This window comes from Nicotiana sylvestris, chromosome 12 (assembly GCF_000393655.2).
Source record: "Nicotiana sylvestris chromosome 12, ASM39365v2, whole genome shotgun sequence".
Classification (NCBI taxonomy): Eukaryota; Viridiplantae; Streptophyta; class Magnoliopsida; order Solanales; family Solanaceae; genus Nicotiana; species Nicotiana sylvestris.
In genome coordinates this window covers 132,804,687-132,825,485 of record NC_091068.1, presented here as the reverse complement: position 1 = coordinate 132,825,485, position 20,799 = coordinate 132,804,687, and the positions used below count along the sequence as shown (strand labels likewise).

Below are 20,799 nucleotides of genomic sequence, written 5' to 3'. Positions count from 1 at the left end.
ATCAACTATTCAAGATCTTGTTTCCTTTTTCTTTCGGAAGTTCTTTTTTTGGAAAAATGTTCATTAAAAATATAAAAACAATTAAAAGAAATGCAAATATATTAAAAACTTATTGCTAGGAACATATTTTTACGTCCTATGCAAAATATTTTGTCAAAGATTTTAAAAATCTATGTGTTGAAATGTCCTATATCTGGAAAAACTTTTAGCACTTCTGATCCTGTTTTAAAATATATGTATTGGAGTTTATACATAATATTTACATTTCTAAACTTTATGTTTAAGATAATTAATATGTGCATTTCCTTATTGAATATTTGGATTTAACAAATCCTCGAACAACCTTAACATTAGAAAAGCAAAAAGTTGACAGCTTAGCAATTGAAATGGAAAGTACCGTGGTGCCCACATGGTCAGGGAATTGATACAGTAATAGTTTTCAAAAAGCTGTGTGATTTAATGAATTTAATTGGGTCCCATTTATTTCATAGAAAATCGGTGATGTCAGGTTGGCTGGTCGAAATTACTATATAATCCTATTCTGAGACGACTGAGTTAACAATCTTAAGGACATAATAGACTATTCATAAAATGACTAAATTGCCCTTGAAAAGCAAGCAAGCATGACGACCCTCTCATGCTTCTCTCGCTCTTCTATATAGTAAAAAAAAAATATATATAATACTAGACGGGTCGTGCCCGTGCATAGCACGGGCTATGCCCGATATCTCAGTTCAATATTGATATTTTATTTATACATTAAACTTTCAACTCAGTATTAACAGCTCAAGCGGAGCAATGAAAATATGACTGCCATGTGAAAAATTGATACTTGATACCTCGGATATGCAACTCAGAGTGGCTTGTTTGAAAATTTTGAAGTCCAGTCTAGCGAAATAATGGCACTGCATCTACAGAAATATTTAAATTAATGTGATATCGACATTTACGTGTGGTACATTATATGTCTGCTACAAATGATATGTTAATTATCCTCTCTCTTCAAAAAAGAGAGCTTGAAATAATTCAATAATTTTATTCTGCAACTCTTCAATCTCTGTACACTGGAATGCTAGCAATAAGTAGATCTTTAAGAGTGATCGGGCGATGTAACTTCTGAGTGTAGACACTTTAAGGTTCTAAGATCGCTAGTAAAGATTAGTCTTCTACAGTTGTGCTAATCGGTCAGCAAATGTTGAAGCAACAGCTATCAAGGCATTTGACATGCTTTGGTTACACTTACTCCACTTGGATTCCAACTGCATCTTCAGAATATTCTAAATCTGATGTAATCAACCTGCAAACGATTAAGTTATGCTTTAATTCAAATATTTTATCTGAAGAGGTAAACCAATTTAAAATAACATCGTCTATGCATGAAATTCATATTACCCAAACTCTCCAAAGAAAACAAATAGAAGTTGTAAAATAAAATCAAAAATGTGCGGATGCAGAAAATAATTGAGAAAAAAAAACTAATAGAGAACGTTTTACATAATAGCTTAGAGAACCTAGATTCTTTCTAAAAGATCTACTTAATATAACTGCAGAAACTACAACAACAATAACCCAATATAATCCCACTTAGTGGGGTCTAGGAAGGGTAGTGTGTACGCAGACCTTACCCCTACCCTGGGGTAGAGAGGCTGTTTCCAAATAGACCCCCCGCATCCTTCCCTCCAAGAACTTCCCACCTTGCTCTTGGGGAGACTCGAACTCACAACCTCTTGGTTGGAAGTGGAGGTTGCTTACCATCAGAGCAACCCCTCTTGTCTATAACTGCAGAAACTCTTGCACGAAAATCGACTTTGTAATGGCATGAAACCTCTGCATATATGTAATATGTTGGTTGTTACCAAAACTGGAAACAAACTAAGTCAATCCAGTAAAGAGTTATGTCTACAACAAAATAGTTAAGTTCATTCACGAAAAGTACTTCAAGTCATAAAATATGTTAGACTTCTTCCATAGCATCACTAAATCAGATTTAGCAAATAAATAAATAATAGTAGGACAACCAAAATTGAAGTCATGAATCATTTTTTTCCTATTCTCCCTATGTAGAGGGCAAACTCGAAAAGGATTGAACTGTAAAACATCATGCAACACACGGCAATGCACTTTCCCAAGCAGTTAAAGCGCATTTACTTTCATCAAAGAGTTGGAAGTGCCCCAACACATTGAACTTTTCAGTATTCTTCTATTTCTAGTTTTTGCAATAAAGTTTTAGAGTCCATCTTAATCTAAAGATTTACAGAATTAATCAATCTAATTTGCTTCAGTCTATTTAGTGCACAAACAATTTAGTTTAAAAAACCCTATATCGGATAATATTTTATAAGTGATTGATGCATCCATCTTCAAAGGCATATTACTGCTAGAATCAACTTACTTGCCATCAGCAGAAGATTTTAGGAGTGTGCACGGCAAGAGGTCCTTTTTTGTTGAGACCAAAAGTATTTGGAAACAGAGAGGAATCAAGCATGGGTAGAGGAAAAAAAATTATCTTACGACAATAACCAGGAAAACGCTAGAAGGATATTGACAACTCTGAATCACTTATAAATAATAACATGGTACAACATTTGTCCCAACAGACTAGAAGTGACAAACCATAAAACTTTATCATATGTAAGGAACAAGTCTCAAATTCTTTTTGCATAAGAGAAATAGCCATGAATTATAGGAAATAGTTGTCAAGGGGGTGAAAAAAGGATGACAAATTGATGGATCTCACAAGGCATTACTCTTGTTGCTAAGTGTTTCCATTTCATTTTAAAGAAGTTGCAATATCCTCATTTGCACTCTTTTGAAACTTGAATATGGAGTTCATTTATTGTTGAATCATGTATCCAAAGTTTAAGAAATGCCTCATAAGAATTAGAAAAATATGTACAGCACTTTATCTATGACACATATTTATTGTCGCATTAATATGTCATCAGTCTTTGAAAGTATCTTCTTTTCTTGCTACTAACATCTGAAATTTTGAGGCTCAGTTACCTGATGATAGATCTGGGGAAGAAATAGCAACTTCTTATCATAATAATCCTGAGCGTCACAGCTTGCTAACATATTTCAAGTGCAAAGCGAGCATCATTTTTTACCTGGATTGATGCGTAAAGTGCATGGTTCAATAATAATAACCTAATCACATTAATACCATATTATAAGCTTAAATGTACCTGAGATTATTAGAATTAGCTAATAAATTCTCATGAAGAAAATTCAATTGTTATTGTTTATGTATTTTTTTTTATCCAACTATTATACATCTAGTAACCACACTTCCATTAATTTTCCAAGAGTATCCAGGATATCATATAAAAAAGGAGTACATTCATGTAAATACTTCAGTGTTCTAACAGATACGATGTATAAAGGGATAGAGTAATGAATAAAAGACATGAAATCTTTTTATTGACAAAAAAACTAACAAAGGGCTATGGTAATTGCAGTGTTATAAATAGCGCTCGCCTCAGCGCTAATAGCGTGAGGCGAGGCGATGCGAGCAGCCTGCGTTATTTTGCCTCTGTTGCATTGCAATTGTAAAAGGCGAGCGCCTTTGCTTGTGTAGCGAGAGGCAAGCTGTGGCGTCGCTTTTTGAAGAAAAAAAAAAGAACGAAAAAGGCGCAGATTAGGGCTTAAAATATTAGGGCTTGCAGTGATTTCACGTTTCTTTCTTCTTCAACCTTCAAACAACATAGCACACAAGTCCACCCAGCCCAGGTAAGCTTCTCTTCTTCTTTCTCCTCTCTTTCTTTCTTCTTTTTCCTTCTTCTTCTCTTCTTCTTTCTATTTTTTGCTATGTTTTTTGCCGAGCAACAGTGCAGAACAGAGTTGTCTATTGCTCTGTTTTTTTTTCATTTTTCTTTTCTTCTGATCTTCTCTTCATCTTTCTAATTTTTTGCTCTGTTTGTTGTCGAGCAACAGTGCAGCAAAAAAAAAGGACAGAGAGTCTTTTTATTCTCTGTTTTTTTTCTTTCTTCTTCTGGTCTTCTCTTCTTCTTCTTTTTTTGTTGCTCTGTTTTTTATTGAGCAACAGTACTGCACCCTGTTTTTGTAGAGGCAGAGGCAGAGAACTTCTTCAAAACTTTAAACCTGAAATTTCCTCCTTTTTCAGTTATAGAGTAGAATTAACTGCATATTGTGAATTGATATATTATTAATATATCATTGTTATTGAGTTTTTAGTTACATATATAATATTTTATTTTTTTGTGTAAATTGTCGCTTCACATAAAAAAGGCGAGTGTTTCGCTGCGTGCCTCTCGCCTCAGTAGAGCGGGCCCTCGTCGCTATTTGTTGCCGCACGCTATCCAAAACACTAGGTAATTGCACCTTGATCAAAATGTAGAGCACACTCAATGATTTTATATTTTCTTTCTCCTGATAAAGTAAACATAGATTTTAAGATACAAAGTTATGTTATACTTCACGTGAAGAATGTTATATAATCAAATCTTTAATATATTTTTAAACCTTAAGGTTTTGAACTATGGAAAAAAATGTTTTGTATTTTGTAGTGAAACTAAGAAATTTTTTTTCAAAAGAACAGTCTTTATTGCGAAAAGTACTATTATACGAACTATTTTTTGTTCAAAGTAAGTATCTTTGTTGTGAAAAGTACTATATGAACTTCTCCTCAGCAAGGAATAATATTGTAAAAAAATTTAATTACCTTTTAAACAGTTTCAATCAAGGGAGAAAATATAAAGAATCGGTTGCCTTCAAATTACCAACCTGTTACATGCAAGGGAACAGAACATCATCAAGTATGTCCATGCCAACCACCCACAATGATAAAACGATAAGTAGAACTGTCTCAGTAGAACTATACCTGATATTTTAGGCTTCTCAAATTTCTCAAACAATAAATCGGTGGATTAAGCACATCTGATCAACTGCTTGTCTGTTAAGAAGTAGCATGAACTTTGCATGAGTATTCAATTATGACCATCAAATACAATCAGGTTCCACAGGTATTAATGAGTCATCTCATTAATATATCTTCACTATTATCATCAACACTTAACTACCAAAAATGCATATTTTAGCAATGAAATAAGAGTTATTGCCTAGAAATAGGGATATTACCTTCCAACAGAAGATGGAGGCCATTCATTATATAGATCAAAAGGTAGACTTCGCATTTTAGGAGAAGCTATTGACAATTGACACGATACCACAACATGAACATAAATTCATACATCACATAATATAAAGATTAATAATAATATTCTAACACTAATTATCCAAAAGGTAGATAAAACACATGAAATCGCATAACTCTGCGGTACAAATAAACTCTAAATTCAATTTACTACCAAGATGTTGTGGTTAAGCCCGGTGTTGTCAAAGGGGCACGCTTAAGCCCTGAAGCTCAAAAAAGCTCACGGAGGGTGCTTTCCCTCGCTTAAGTTGTGCTTTAGTGTATGCAAAGCACTAAGGTGTGAACACTCATTGCCCATGAATTCTATTTTGAATGGACCGGTACTAAACAACAAATATAATTGGCAAATAAGTGTATTAGTTATTAAGGAAAACACTTACTTTTTCCCTAAATTACATATATATTTTTATTTTTTTCCTTTATTCCACTTTTTTGTTACTAAAACCCACTATTCAATTGCGTTTTACGCTTAAAGCCCCAATACGCATGGAACGCTTTTTAGAGCTTTTCGCCTTTGACAAAACTCGTTAAGCCAATCACTTAATTATGTAGTACAGAAAGTTGAACCATAATATTGTTCTAACTATTTACTACTCTATATATTGAGCATGATTTCTTAAATCTCCTTATACTTTTATACTATAACATCAACTAAACTTTAATTCCAAGCAAGAAACTGATAGATATATAAACACAAATGTATGGTGAAAAATATAACCACATCTAATAAACATGATTATACTAAAGAATGTGGAGTACAACTTGAGAGTACAAATAGGTATAAATGAATTTCTTGCTCAATAAGACTAACCAACAACATATGAGTTGGTTTGTGCTCTTATAGTAATCATGTTTTCCCTAAATGTCACCAAAGATCACATAGACACATAGAAAAGAACATAACAGAAGTTTACAATGCGTCATTATATATGGTTTAGCAAGTTAGCAAATTTTCTTTTTCCTTCTTCACTTTCTTCTTTGGAGTGTGGATCTGATGATTCAAGACATATTTCACATAACTTTGAAGAAAGGAATAGTTTGTTCATAATTGCAAAATACTCCACACAACATTAAGCAGTACCAAAACAAAAATGAAAAGAAGAAACAAATACCAGGAAAAAAGAAAGTAAAAATAATATCGACTTGCATTCTTCTCAAACCTCCAATGCAAATTCCTTCATCATTTTGTTGTGTGACATGCCCAAGTGCCCAACCCCTGAAACAAATGACTTTGATATCATATTCACTCTATGCAGCTACAATAACTTCAAAAAAAAATTGTAACGCTTTGTGCATCAGTTAAATAGCCATGACCAGCATCATTGCCACATTCAGAAGAATGAACTCCTATGTGTATTAATCATGAATTGAGCTCAATAATAGACCTTTTCCAGAATAGCATAGTGCATCATGAGATATGCATATTTTGATGTTTACCATGGTTTATTGATGATGCATGATGATTCCTATCAATTGATAGTAGTTTTCCTGCTCATCGAGTCAACTCCTCTCAAATCCGCCAATGATTTTTTTCTCGATCAGGTCATTGGTTCAAGCTTGTCATGGTTTCAAAACAGAAGACCACCCCATGTCTGTTGCAATGCATGAAATACGTTGAAATAATGAAGAGTTTAAGAACCAAATAATGCCTCGCAAAAGATTTCCTTATCAACACCATATGTGCATCACTCTACAACTGTATGGTAATGGTGAGAGGCATTTATAGGAATCACATATTACACAAAACTCACAAGAGAGAGAACAAAAACTGGAGAGCAGAAGCATCTCACTACTTTAGATCCACTTTTTTAAGAACCAAGAAATCAAATCTAAAGAAAATCAGAAAAATAAACTTTTTGAATTCACCTTAAATAGGCAACTTCAAATAATAAAATTTGCACACAAAATCACCGTTACTGTCACGACCCCAAACCGGCCTGGTCGTGATGGTGCCTCTCGTGAAGACAAGGCCAGCCGACACAACACTCACCTTAACCCTTTAAGCATTAAGAGTCATTTTTAAGTCTTTAAATTAAACAATATTTCATAATAAAATCCTGGAATAACAGTGCGAAATAAAATACCAACCTGACATCGGGGTGTCACTAATCATGAGCAACTATCAAGGTCTGAATACAACAAAAGTCTAAAAATGTACTAAATACAGTAACAACAATGAGGGGAAGAAAGTGGTGCTGCGAACGTTATGCAGCCACATTGCTAACTCTGATGACTCCGCGGCTGAGCTATCAACACCCGCTACCGGGTTCCAATATACCTGAATCTACACACGAGGTGCAGGGAGTAATGTGAGTACTCCAACCCAGTAAGTAATAAGAGTAAATAAAGGCTGAGCAGTAGGAAACAATGAATCCACATTTACGCTGGGTTCAGTAAACACAACAGACTTTCAAATTATAATACAGGTCAATCTTCCCTTTTAAAATCCAGCTTTTAGTAAAAATCATCTTTGAAATACCTTCCAACAGTTTCAGTAGGGGTTCAATACCATTTAAAATAATAATAGAGATTAAAGTCATAATTGGCCCCTCGGGCAAAGCATAGTTCGAAAAATAGCCCCTCGGGCAAAACAGTAATCACAAACACTTCATAACTTGAAAATCTTAGTGGAAATAACCAATGTCAAATCAGTGATTAATTTCTGAACATCTCATAAACCCCAGTTTAAATAAAAATTGTTTTAAAACATTTGTGCAACTTTCTGACAGAGGCTCAATATAAAGATGGGTGAAAACAGTCAATAAATCAACATATTCGATAGAAACTCATTTTAAGAGGAGTGAAATTAATAAGTCCATAAACAGGCCTCTCAGGCAAAACACCACTCATATGCATGCATATATCTATCGCCCCTCGGGATAGCCTCTCTGTCACTCGTGACTCAACTCTTACCAATCAGTACTCGCACTCAGCATTCACGCTCAATTGGTATCATATAGTAACCGCTGCAGCGTGCAGCCCGATTCATATATCTCTCACAATAACTGAAATCAAAGTAACTGCTACGGCGTGCAGCCCGATCCATTCATCGATGTAGCGCACAACCCGATCCATATAAATAGTCGACTGCGCTCATTGGGGGTGTGCAGACTCCGAAGGGGCTCCTACAGCCCAAGCGCTATATTGCTGCGGCGCGCAGCCCGATCCATATAAGTATTGTTGCGGCGTGCAGCCCGATCCATAGATATATAATCCTCATAACTAGGCCCTCGGCCTCTCTCAGTGATTAACCTCACCATCAGACTCTCAGTCTAACTCAGTCATCAATCTCATAATTAGACCCTCGGTCTATCTCAGTAAAACAGGGAACTCAGCCCAAAACAATTTTCACATGTTAAGAATATAGTGATAAAGCCAGATTTGAGCAATAAACAGGTAAAATATGACTGAAAATATGCTTTCAAACAAATAGAGTGAGGAAAAATAGTAAAAATGCCCTTAAGTGTCTCAACAAATCGGCACAAGGCCCCAAACATGGCATACAACCCAAAAATATAATAATGTCAAACAATTAACTATCAAATACGCATTAAAATATTCGTTCGGGATGGACTAGGTCACAATCCCCAGCGGTGCTCTACCCCACGCTCGTCATCCAGCGTGCAAGTCACCTCAAAGTAACACAACGACGTATAATCCGGGGTTTCAAACCCTCAGGACAGTATTTACAATCATTACTTACCTCGTACCGGCTAAGCCTCTAGCTCGTGATGCCTTTGTCTCTCAAATCGACCTCCGAATACCTCAAATCTAGCCACAATAATTCGATTCTGTTAATAAAAATTATAGGAATTAATTACATATGAGATTCCGTCAATAAAAATTATACCAATTTTACTAAAATCCGACATCAACTCGACCCTCAAATCTTCAAATTAAACCAAGAGGGTTTTCAAGATTTTCCCAACTAAAATCACTAATTATATGCCAAAACTAGTAATAGATTCGGGTAATCTAACCAAAATTAAGTTAAGAATACTTACCCCGTTGTTTTCTCTAAAAATCTCCCGAAAATCGCCTCTCCCCTAGCTCCAATTTGGTAAAAATGGAAAATGGGATTCGTCCCATTTTCCAGAACTTAACATTCTGTCCGGTACTGTTCACGACTGTTCATGAGGGTACTGTTCACGGGGTACTGTTCACGGGGTATTGTACACGAGGGTACTATACACGGTACTGTTTAAGGGGTACTATACATGGTACTGTTCACGCAGGTGCGGTCACTGTTCACACGTGCGAAAAATGCAGAAACTGCCCAGAAAATTGCAGCAGCTTTTCTTTTCACAAAAAAGGCTCTAACTCCATTATACAAACTCGGAATTCGATGATTCTTGTTCCTATGAGTCACAAATAATAATACGAACATAGTCCTTCAGTCGAAACTCAATTCAGAGCTCATTTGCTCAGTTTAATACCCATTTCGCTCGTTAAACAATTAACTCATGTTTCATGTCAAAAACCCAATCGCAACTTGATTAAATTAGACCAAACTTTCCAGATCAGTCCTATAATTCATTATCAAAATTCCAGAAGCCTCGAAATTAAATTTCGATCTCTAGAACTAAAAATGGATCTTTGGATCATTACATGCTTATGCTCAAAACGGCAAAATCTTCCAAAAACTCTTCCAAAACTTATCCGAGACTCATGGGACCCCGACCAAACATGCCAAAACACCCCATAACATAATTCAAGCTTGTGCCAACCTTCAGAACGCTCAAAACAACATCAAAACATCAAATCACCCTCAGATTCAAGCCTAAGAATTCCAAAACTTCCGAAATCCGAATTCAATCAAAAAGTCGACCAAACGACATCCAAATGACCTGAAATTTTGCACACACATCAAAAATGACATAACGAAGCTATAGAAACTCTCGGAATTCCATTCCGACCCTCGGATCAAAATCTCACCTATCAACCGGAATTCGCCAAAATATTAACTTTACCAATTCAAGCCAAATCCTTCCACGGACTTCTAAAATGCATTTCGATCGCGCTCCTAAGTCATAAATCACCCAACGAAACTATACAAATCATAAAATTTCCGATCCGAGCTCATATACAAATAAGTCAACTCTTAGTCAAACCTTTCAAATTCAAAGCTTTTAACTGAGACTGTTCCTTCAAATTCATTCCGATTTTTCCTGAAAACCAAAACCAACGATCTACATCAGTCATAATACGTTACACGGGTCAAGTCATGCCCGGGAACTGGCGATCAAAGTGCAAAAGTTCAAAACGACCGGTCGGGTCACATCCTCCCCCACTTAAACACATGTTCGTCCTCGAACGTGCCCAGAGTTGTTCCAAAAGCCAACCAATTGCTGAATAACTTTACCATGCATATACCCGGGGGTGATCCCACGTTACCCTACCTCATATAGGTTCGATAACACAATATAACTGAAATTTCACAATCCATCCTAGTCCATAAACCATAGAACCACATTTCTGCTTCTAAAATCCTCAATACGATCAGAACCTCACACCTATACTTTGAATAGACCCAAACTAGCTGTAATAACCCATGCCTACAACCTCAAGTGAAGTTATCCGATATACCACGTAACTCAAACACATGTAGCGATAACTTCCATTCGCAACAGCTGCACACAACACCCGAATACCGGTAGAAACCTCTTATCAACTAAAGTCTCATTCCAACACTTCCATATACTGCCAATAATAAATGAAACACGCAATAAATCATAACCATCTCTCAGATCAGTCATCCATAAGGTTACTTCTTCTTTGGCAAGGACCATAGCAAATTTCTGAATCGAACCTCGATATTTACCCATCAAACATGCTGAAATCGAATCCGTTTGTATTTATTAATGATCCCCAACGATCTCCTCTCCAACACATTACTCTGGTGACATGACACATCCATACAAACCTAAGCCACAACTTGCATAATACACGCATCAATACGCAACAATTCGAACATACTCAAATCATGAAAATAACTCAAATGAAAGAGTTGAACCTCAAGTTCACTAGTACCACCACAACACAAGACTGAGAACCCGTCTCACATCATAGGAACAGAACACACGAATCTAACCTGCAAGGTCATACCTCCACATATATTCACTGCAATGCGCGACCTTATTTAAACACTGCTCCACATGGAACCACCTTAAGTCACTATGCTCGAAATCGACAACCACACACAATTTGATATCTGGAACCAAAGCAATTCATTATACTCACGGTGAAGCAAATAACATACACCACGCACACCCGATAGGACATGACCGATATGCCGTTCACCGAGCAACACCAAATTACTCTTCCCGCTCGACTTCCATTATGAAACTCCGATAGAACCGCACCATAGGTGCCTATAACCAACAGATCATATCATCTCACAACCTCTAATACCCAATCATTCCATTATAGATACTTTAAAATTTCCCTGTGCCACCAAGCAAACCCGAATATCACCAGTCGATCTAAAAAGAAGGTGCCGCAATACTACCGAAGTGCTATCAACTTAATAACATTGCCCTTTTACTAAAACATAGACTCTCGTCAAATCTTTTCCAATTACCAGTACCATTTCCTTAATCATCTGAGGCTACTCGCTGCCTAAGAGTTTTATAAACTTCCTTTCAGAATTGAACTGTAACTCATCTAGCCAAGAACTTCCATTGATCCTATCTAGAAGAAAAATCATTACATATCCTATGTTTCTCACACTCGGAGAAATTGCACCTCTCCAACCACGGTAGAAATCAATAAGAACTCTCCCAATTCCATTTGCACAAATTCAACTGCCAGGACTGAATCCTTCTAACTAGACCAAGCTAAGCAAGCCATCAAAGCCCAAGAGCATTGTTTCAAAATAGCTGTAGGAACTCATTACCTCAAACACACACAAGGAATTCATCATATCCTTACCATACCGATTTGGTCTACTAACAAGATACCCCATCTATCTAAATTCCTACTGATTCATCTTCAACTTGATATTCCTCCTTGCTATAGCACCACAATTTCCTCAACCTAGGCTTATCACACGAAACCCAAGCATAAAGCTACACCGTCTAAGGCTCCTAAGCCGCTGAATACTCTTTAAGTGTTCCCCAAAGCCATTACCTTCACCTTCCCAATACTGATATATAGAATCCCATAATTAATATAGAAAATACCACAAGTCTTGCCATCTTTCACTGAAAACTCAGTTTCTATCCATAAGTACAACTTAGAAGCCTCCAGTTATTGCATGTAGAGTTTTGAACATAATAGGACCATTCTCTAGAGTCATCCACACTACTCAAACCGTAGTTAGATTGATTAAACAAACCAAACAACCTGTGCTTCATTAGCACTCCGACATTGCAGAATGTGACCTCATTCCAATATAACCAAGAAACTTCTTGCCCTATGCACCGGGCATTCCTTACCAACCACAACTCAAGTCATTCCCCGATTCTCGTACACCCATAAAGCATAACATAGCTTTTATTGAAATTTCCTTTACTCGAGCCATAACTGATTCACAAATGCGCCTCGAACTGGGACTATTAGAGCATATAACCGTGCAATCAACTATTCAATAGCGGACTCCCCCACTTGGCTCAAAGCCATAGGTCAAACACGCACCATAACTCATAACACATACGCTTTATTACTGCCATAATACCATATTGAGATTAACTCAATCCTTCATAAGCTCGTGGAATACAGACCATCTGGTACTTCATATCTTCTATAAATCTCGTATTTACTCTCATAACAATTAAACCCACTCTCTTAAGCGACCCAAATTAAATTCACATATATATATTTCACTTGTAAATGGGATCTTCTAATGGACAACATAAAGATCACACAACTCTAAAACACTTTGCAGGAGATAACCCACCTGCTCCGCCTTAACTAACATTTATGTATACCTTCCACCATCATAAGCTGTACGCAGTCACTTAGTCTTCTTGAGTCTGAACTCATACCGCAACATGAATCTTTTTTTTAATTCACTCACAACTGGGAAACATGAAAAGATTCTTCACACGCCTATAACTCGGGGCTATACTTAGAATCAAGATGGAATTCAAGCACCTAATAGTTCTTCTATCCTCCAGCAGACCCTTCTTGTCGTTTCCAAATCATATGAATACATCTCGCAGTACTAACATACTCATCACATAGTTACTCAACCGTCACTTCCACTAATAGGGACAATACCGAACATATAAGTTCAAAACACTTGCTCACACAATCAGCACTTCGGTGCTCAAGCCATAGGCAAAGATCCGGCCTCAAGTCCTTCAGACTGGCCCAACATCAACTTACAGATATCACACCTCGCCCCTCGATCGGGAAATCACAAACCATCAGGCACATCTGATACTGAGCGATCATGCGCGCATACGAACGCGTGGAAGGAATTCAAAGAGTTACATTTCAAGCTGAAGCAAAGGACGCACGATAAGAATTCAAGAATGTGAAGTTTTCCTAAAGGTTCTGCAACCTCTCGAGGATAAATACAGACGTCTCTGTACCGATCCACAAGACTCTACTAAACCTGCTTATGACTCGTGAGACCTATGTAACCTAGGCTCTGATACCAACTTGTCACGACCCCAAACCGGCCTGGTCGTGATGGAGCCTCTCGTGAAGACAAGACCAGCCGACACAACACTCACCTTAACCCTTTAAGCATTAAGAGTCATTTTTAAATCTTTAAATTAAACAATGTTATATAATAAAATCCTGGAATAACAGTGCGTAATAAAATACCAGCCCGACATCGGGGTGTCACTAGTCATGAGCAACTATCAAGGTCTGAATACAACAAAAGTCTAAAAATGTACAAAATACAGTAACAACAATGAGGGGAATGAAGCGGTGCTGCGAACGTTATGCAGACACATTGCTAACTCTGATGACTCCGCAGCTGAGCTATCAACACCCGCTACCGGGTTCCAATATACCTGAATCTGCACACGAGGTGCAGGGAGTAATGTGAGTACTCCAACCCCGTAAGTAATAAGAGTAAATAAAGGCTGAGCAGTAGGAAACAATGGATCCACATTTACGCTGGGTTCAATAAACACAACAGGCTTTCCAATTATAATACAGGTCAATCTTCCCTTTTAAAATCCAACTTTTAGTAAAAATCATCTTTGAAATACCTTCCAACAGTTTCAGTAGGGGTTCAATACCATTTAAAATAATAATAGAGATTAAAGTCATAATCGGCCCCTCGGGCAAAGCATAGTTCGAAAAACAGCCTCTCGGGCAAAATAGTAATCACAAACACTTCATAACTTGAAAATCTTAGTGGAAATAACCAATGTCAAATCAGTGATTAATTTTTGAACATCTCCTAAACCCCAGTTTAAATAAAAATTATTTTAAAACATTTGTGCAACTTTCTGACAAAGGCTCAATATAAAGATGGGTGAAAACAATCAATAAATCAACATATTCGATAGAAACTCATTTTAAGAGGAGTGAAATCAATAAGTCCATAAACAGGCCTCTCAGGCAAAATACCCCTCATATGCATGTATATATCTATCGCCCCTCGGGATAGCCTCTCTGTCACTCGTGACTCAACTCTTACCAATCAGTACTCGCACTCAGTATTCACGCTCAATTGGTACCATATAGTAACCGTTGCGGCGTGCAGCCCGATCCGTATATCTCTCACAATAACTGAAATCAAAGTAACCGTTGCGGCGTGCAGCCCGATCCATGCATCGCTGTAGCGCACAACCCGATCCATATAAATAGTCGACTGCGCTCACTAGGGGTGTGCAGACTCCGAAGGGGCTCCTACAGCCCAAACGCTATATTGTTGTGGCGCGCAGCCCGATCCATATAAGTATCGCTGCGGCGTGCAGCCCGATCCATACACATATATATATATATATACATTACTGCGGCGTGCAGCCCGATCCATAGATATATAATCCTCATAACTAGGCCCTCGGCCTCTCTCAGTCATTAACCTCACCATCAGACTCTCAGTCTAACTCAGTCATCAATCTTACAATCAGACCCTCGGTCAATCTCAGTAAAACAGGGAACTTAGCCCAAAACAATTTCCACATGTTAAGAATATAGTGATAAAGCCAGATTTGAGCAATAAACAGGTAAAATATGACTGAAAATATGCTTTCAAACAAATAGAGTGAGGAAAGATAGTAAAAATGCCCCTAAGGGTCTCAACAAATCGGCACAAGGCCCCAAACATGGCATACAACCCAAAAATATAATAATGCCAAACAATTAACTATCAAATACGCATTAAAATATTCGTTCGGGATGGACCAGGTCACAATCCCCAGCGGTGCTCTACCCCACGCTTGTCATCCAGCGTGCAAGTCACCTCAAAGTAACACAACGAGGTATAATCCGGGATTCAAACCCTCAGGACAGTATTTACGATCATTACTTACCTCGAACCGGCTAATCCTCTAACTCGCGATGCCTTTGTCTCTCAAATCGACCTCCGAATGCCTCGAATCTAGACACAATAATTCGATTCTGTTAATAAAAATTATAGGAATTAGTTCCATATGAAATTCTACATTTTCCATTAAAAATCCGAAATTGCACTCAAAATTCGCCCGTGGGGCCCACATCTCGGAACCCGACAAAAATTACGGAATATGAAACCTCATCCAACCACGAGTCCAACCATACCACTTTTACTAAAATCCGACATCAACTCGACCCTCAAATCTTCAAATTAAACCAAGAGGGCTTTCAAGATTTTCCCAACTAAAATCACCAATTAAATGCCAAAACTAGTAATAGATTCGGGTAATCTAACCAAAATTAAGTTAAGAACACTTACCCCATTGTTTTCTCTGAAAATCTCCCGAAAATCGCCTCTCCCCGAGCTTCAATTTGGTAAAAATGGAAAATGGGATTCGTCCCATTTTCCAGAACTTAACATTCTGTACAGTACTGTTCAGGGGGTACTGTTCACGGTACTGTTCACACAGGTGCGGTCACTGTTCACACGTGCGAAAAATGCAGAAACTGCCCAAAAAATTGCAACAGCTTTTCTTTTCATTAAAAAGGCTCTAACTCCATCATACGAACTCGGAATTCGATGATTTTTGTTCCTATGAGTCACAAATAATAATACGAACATATTCCTTCAGTCAAAACTCAATTCGGAGCTCATTTGCTCAGTTCAATACCCATTTCGCTCGTTAAACAATTAACTCATGTTTCGTGTCAAAAACCCAATCGCAACTTGATGAAATTAGACCAAACTTTCCAGATCAGTCCTATAATTCATTATCAAAATTTCGAAAGTCTCGAAATCAAATTTCAATCTCTAGAACTAAAAATGGATCTTTGGATCATTACATGCTTATGCTTAAAACGGCAAAATCTTCCAAAAACTCTTCCAAAACTTATCTGAGACTCATGGGACCCCGACCAAACATGCCAACACACCCCATAACATAATTCAAACTTGTTCCAACCTTCGGAACGCTCAAAACAACATCAAAACATCAAATCACCCTCGGATTCAAGCCTAAGAATTCCAAAACTTCTGAAATCCGAATTCGATAAAAAAGTCGACCAAACGACGTCCAAATGACCTGAAATTTTGCACACACATAAAAAATGACATAACGAAGCTACAGCAACTCTCGGAATTCCATTCCGACCCTCGGATCAAAATCTCACCTATCAACCGGAATTCGCCAAAATTTTAACTTTGCCAATTCAAGCCAAATCCTTCCACGGACTTCCAAAATGCATTTCGATCGCGCTCCTAAGTCATAAATCACCCAACGAAACTATACAAATCATAAAATTTCCGATCCGAGCTCATATACAAATAAGTCAACTCTTAGTCAAACCTTTCAAATTCAAAGCTTTTAACTGAGACTGTTCCTTCAAATTCATTCCGATTTTTCCTGAAAACCAAAACCAACGATCTACATCAGTCATAATACGTTACACGGGGCAAGTCATGCCGGGGAACTGGCGATCAAAGTGTAAAAGTTCAAAACGATCGATCGGGTCGTTACAGTTACACAACCAAAATTAGAAACAAAAAACACGCACCTAAGTATTTATTTCCAAGCATGCATATGAAAATTAGATAGAACTTTTGACATTTATGTAGATATAGCAAGAAACTATTCAAAAGAATGTAAAAACAAACACAACAGAGGCTAGAAGATTAGTATCAAGCAAGTGATAAAATTAGAAATAGACAAAATCCATGAAATTAAAAGAAAAATAAAAAAAATAGGAGAAAACTCAAATCTCTTGAAGTAGCTAAGCAAGAGGAATATTGCAGAGAGCGAAAAATCTAAGATATGAAGAAAATCAAATCGGATCTATCAAAATCACATCACCAAGAAATGGGTGCAACAAAGAAAGAAGGAGAATGAAGTAGAATCTACCAAAAATCACAAGGACAAAAGAGTTAACACCATAAGCAACCACAAAAATTTCACAATTTAAAAGATTGAAGAACAGAAAAAGAGTAGAAGAAAGCTGAGATACTCGCAAACAGAGATGGTCTTCTAAATGAGAGATAAATTGTGAGTTGTGAAGTACTACTATAGAATATAGTTGAATGTAAATGCAATACACGTGGTTTGGTCAAATTAATAGTAGCACACGTGTCCCTTGAGAAGGTGAGAAGTAATTACCTATTTACTCTTAAATTTTTTGAAATCCCAATGTTCCTCCCAATGTTCGTACACAATAAGTGCGGCTTCTAAATAATAGTAATACTAGATAGGTATACCCGTGCAAAGCCCGGGCCCAACATGAAAGGCAATATATGGAATTTTTATTTCCTATACACTATATGAAATTATATTACCCTCCCTACTTATGTTTTATTATAATTACATTTTATATACTTAATTATCATTTATGTACATTTTAAGGAAATTAATGATAATAATTAGTGTCCTAAAATTACTCTAACGTATCTTCCAGACTTCCACACCCCACATTTCTCTCTCCACGTCCCCTCCCCATATCACCCTCCCCCACGTATCACTCTAAATCTTTCTTCACTTTCAAATTTAGTCGTCGTAAGAAAAAAAAATATTTTATAATTCTCCATTGTTTTTAGCTCCTTTTTTCTTTTGTCTCATAACAGTTGTGAACTTTAGAATTCCGAGAAAGGTCTTCTGACCTCTAGTATAAGGAGACAGTTATTTAATACTATTTTTGTTTGTTTTTCTTTTTTACTGTTTTCTAGTTTAAGCACAAGCAAACAAACATAAAAAATTATAGATACAACCTTAGTTTTTTTTTCTTTAATTAGTTATTCCGATATGAATGACACCTTTCTAATTTAAAAATAACATAACTTGAACTTTTCATCTTATTATATAATTCACCCAAAAAAAATGATTTGTTTAAATTAGGTGTTATTGCAAAGAATTAGGAATTCTCTTTACGTCTCTCTCTATCTATCTCTTAATCCCTAATTTCAGTAATGTAAAGCAAAGGAAAAGAGAGCAGCAATTCCACCATTGACAGCCATTAAAAAGCTTTGAAGCTTTGAATTCGAATTTGGGTTTTGAAAAATCATTATTTGTTTGGATTGAGTGTTGTTGCAAACAACTAGGAATATGGTTTGGAGATTATATCTCAATTTTGAGGGTGTTTAGGTGAAGATTACACTTGATTTTGGCTGACTTTCATATTGAAACTCGAAGAAGAAGAAGACATGATATACATTATATTCAAGAAATTGTAGGAAAATTGTATTATATATATATATATATATGTTGTTTATATATATATATATATATATATATTATTTAACTATTGTATGAAAGTTGAACAATATTGTATAAAAATTATATTTAAGTTGTATGATATGTAGTTGTATATAACTGAGTAGAAACAATGTAAGAAAATTGTAGATAAATTGTATAATATATAATTAGTTGTATGAAATTTATTTTTTCCATGTATAAATCAGATACAAAATATACAAAAGACATATTGTATAAAATTTGTATTTAAGTGTACGATATTGTAATTGTATATAACTGAGTAGAAATAATATATGAAAATTGTAGATAAGTTGTATAACATATAATTAGTTGTATGAATTTGTTTTTACTATGTATAAATCAGATACAAAATATACAAAATACGTATTGTATAAATTTTGTATTTAAGTTCAAACAAGCTGATGGTTTTGTTTTCTTAGTACTGCCTAATATCCACTGATTTGGATTCATGATTTGACCAGTTTAATTACCAGACGGCGTAAAAACTCAATTTTGGTATTTATAGTGTAAAACACAAGCGAATTAAAGGTCCTCTGTAACAATAAATCTGTTCAATCCTGCTGATCTCATGGCCTTATACAAATGGGACTTAAATTAGGGGTGTGTATGATCTAGATAAAATCGAAAAGCAAAATTGAATGGAAACAATTAATTGGTTTATTGTTTGATTTCGGATAACTTTAATTTTTTTTCATTTTTGGAGTTTTTGGTTGTATATTTGGTTCTTCGAAAAATCAAATTACTCATAATATAAGTTTTCTATTGTTCTTTAGCATTTAAATATCTTATATCGTAAGAACGCTAGTGTTTCACAACTTTATATGGTCCTAAATATGTCTTTCTGCAGTATTTCTCTGTCTTCAAATTTTTTCATTTGCAAAATCTAACAGGTACTTGTTTGACTCAAAAGATGTTAGAATTTTTTGGAACAAATCAATCAAAGATGAAGGGGTAAATCATAGTCAAACTTAATTTATTCCACATCGAGAGATTTCATAATAATACATGTATAAGGGATGAAGAAAATACCAATGATCTCATTAAGATTCAATATCGCCTTCTTCCCCGGTCTTTGAGAAAAAGGGATTACAATTGCTTTTTCTCTAGGATACAAGGATGGAGCTTTTGCTTCATTTTCTCCCTTGGTAAAACATGGAGAAGCCCCCCCCCCCCTCTTGAAAGCTTTCCTGGGCTATATATATATTCGAAACCTCTTCACCCTCACTGTGACTTGGCGCGCTTGGGTCGGTGGTGCGTTCTGGTCGTGACTCTAGGTATTGCTCTTTTCGATGTGTCGGATATCTTGGAGGAGAAATGAAGCGGACTCTATTGACTTTCACTACCCGATTGCTAAAAAGGGGTCGTGGGCAACCTGGTCATGGCGATCAGATTTTGACCAATACAGTTAGTCCATCCGTTCGTTGGGGTCGTCCTTTGTCGATCTCGACGGACGGATCATGTTTGCAGCGTAGTCGAGAGGAATCTGACCGCCAATTTTCCATTTCTTAGTCGCATTCAGTGGATTTTTTGGTGGAGTGGAGGTGTTCTTTTGGTACTTGTGGACCGTTGCGATGGTTTCGGAATCGAAACGCCGGTTGGCAATGAAGCGTTGGTTCGTGTATGCCACCATTATGACACACGTTCCTAGGAAACTGAAATGTTTCGTGCCCCATCATATTCAAATGGCGACTCTTAGGTTTCGTGCTCGGGGAGTTTATGTCTCTTATAAATAGGGGAACTTGTCATTTGATTGATACACTTCATCATTCGTTTGAGAGTGTTCTTCAGATATTGCTTTTTCTGATACCTCGAATTCTTGCTTACCTCCTTGCTCACTGAAAC

At 36.5% G+C, this 20,799-nt stretch overlaps 2 long non-coding RNA genes across 25 annotated transcripts; both read right to left on the bottom strand.

The window, feature by feature from the left end:
* Window positions 1-1,016: 1,016 nt before the first annotated feature.
* LOC138882605 (uncharacterized) lies at window positions 1,017-3,096 on the bottom strand. Its single transcript, XR_011404162.1, has 2 exons — window positions 3,004-3,096; window positions 1,017-1,297 (listed from the first exon to the last, which is right to left on the bottom strand). It is a non-coding gene; the product is annotated as an uncharacterized lncRNA (long non-coding RNA).
* Window positions 3,097-3,691: 595 nt separating this feature from the next.
* On the bottom strand, window positions 3,692-17,877 carry LOC104222654 (uncharacterized). 24 transcript variants are annotated; one of them, XR_011404190.1, is made up of 7 exons: window positions 16,017-17,740; window positions 15,616-15,683; window positions 6,611-14,148; window positions 6,286-6,389; window positions 4,841-4,912; window positions 4,682-4,743; window positions 3,692-4,101 (listed from the first exon to the last, which is right to left on the bottom strand). It is a non-coding gene; the product is annotated as an uncharacterized lncRNA (long non-coding RNA). The 24 variants fall into 24 exon arrangements; XR_011404196.1 differs by having other exon boundaries at window positions 6,611-8,964; XR_011404198.1 differs by having other exon boundaries at window positions 6,611-8,944.
* Window positions 17,878-20,799: the final 2,922 nt, after the last annotated feature.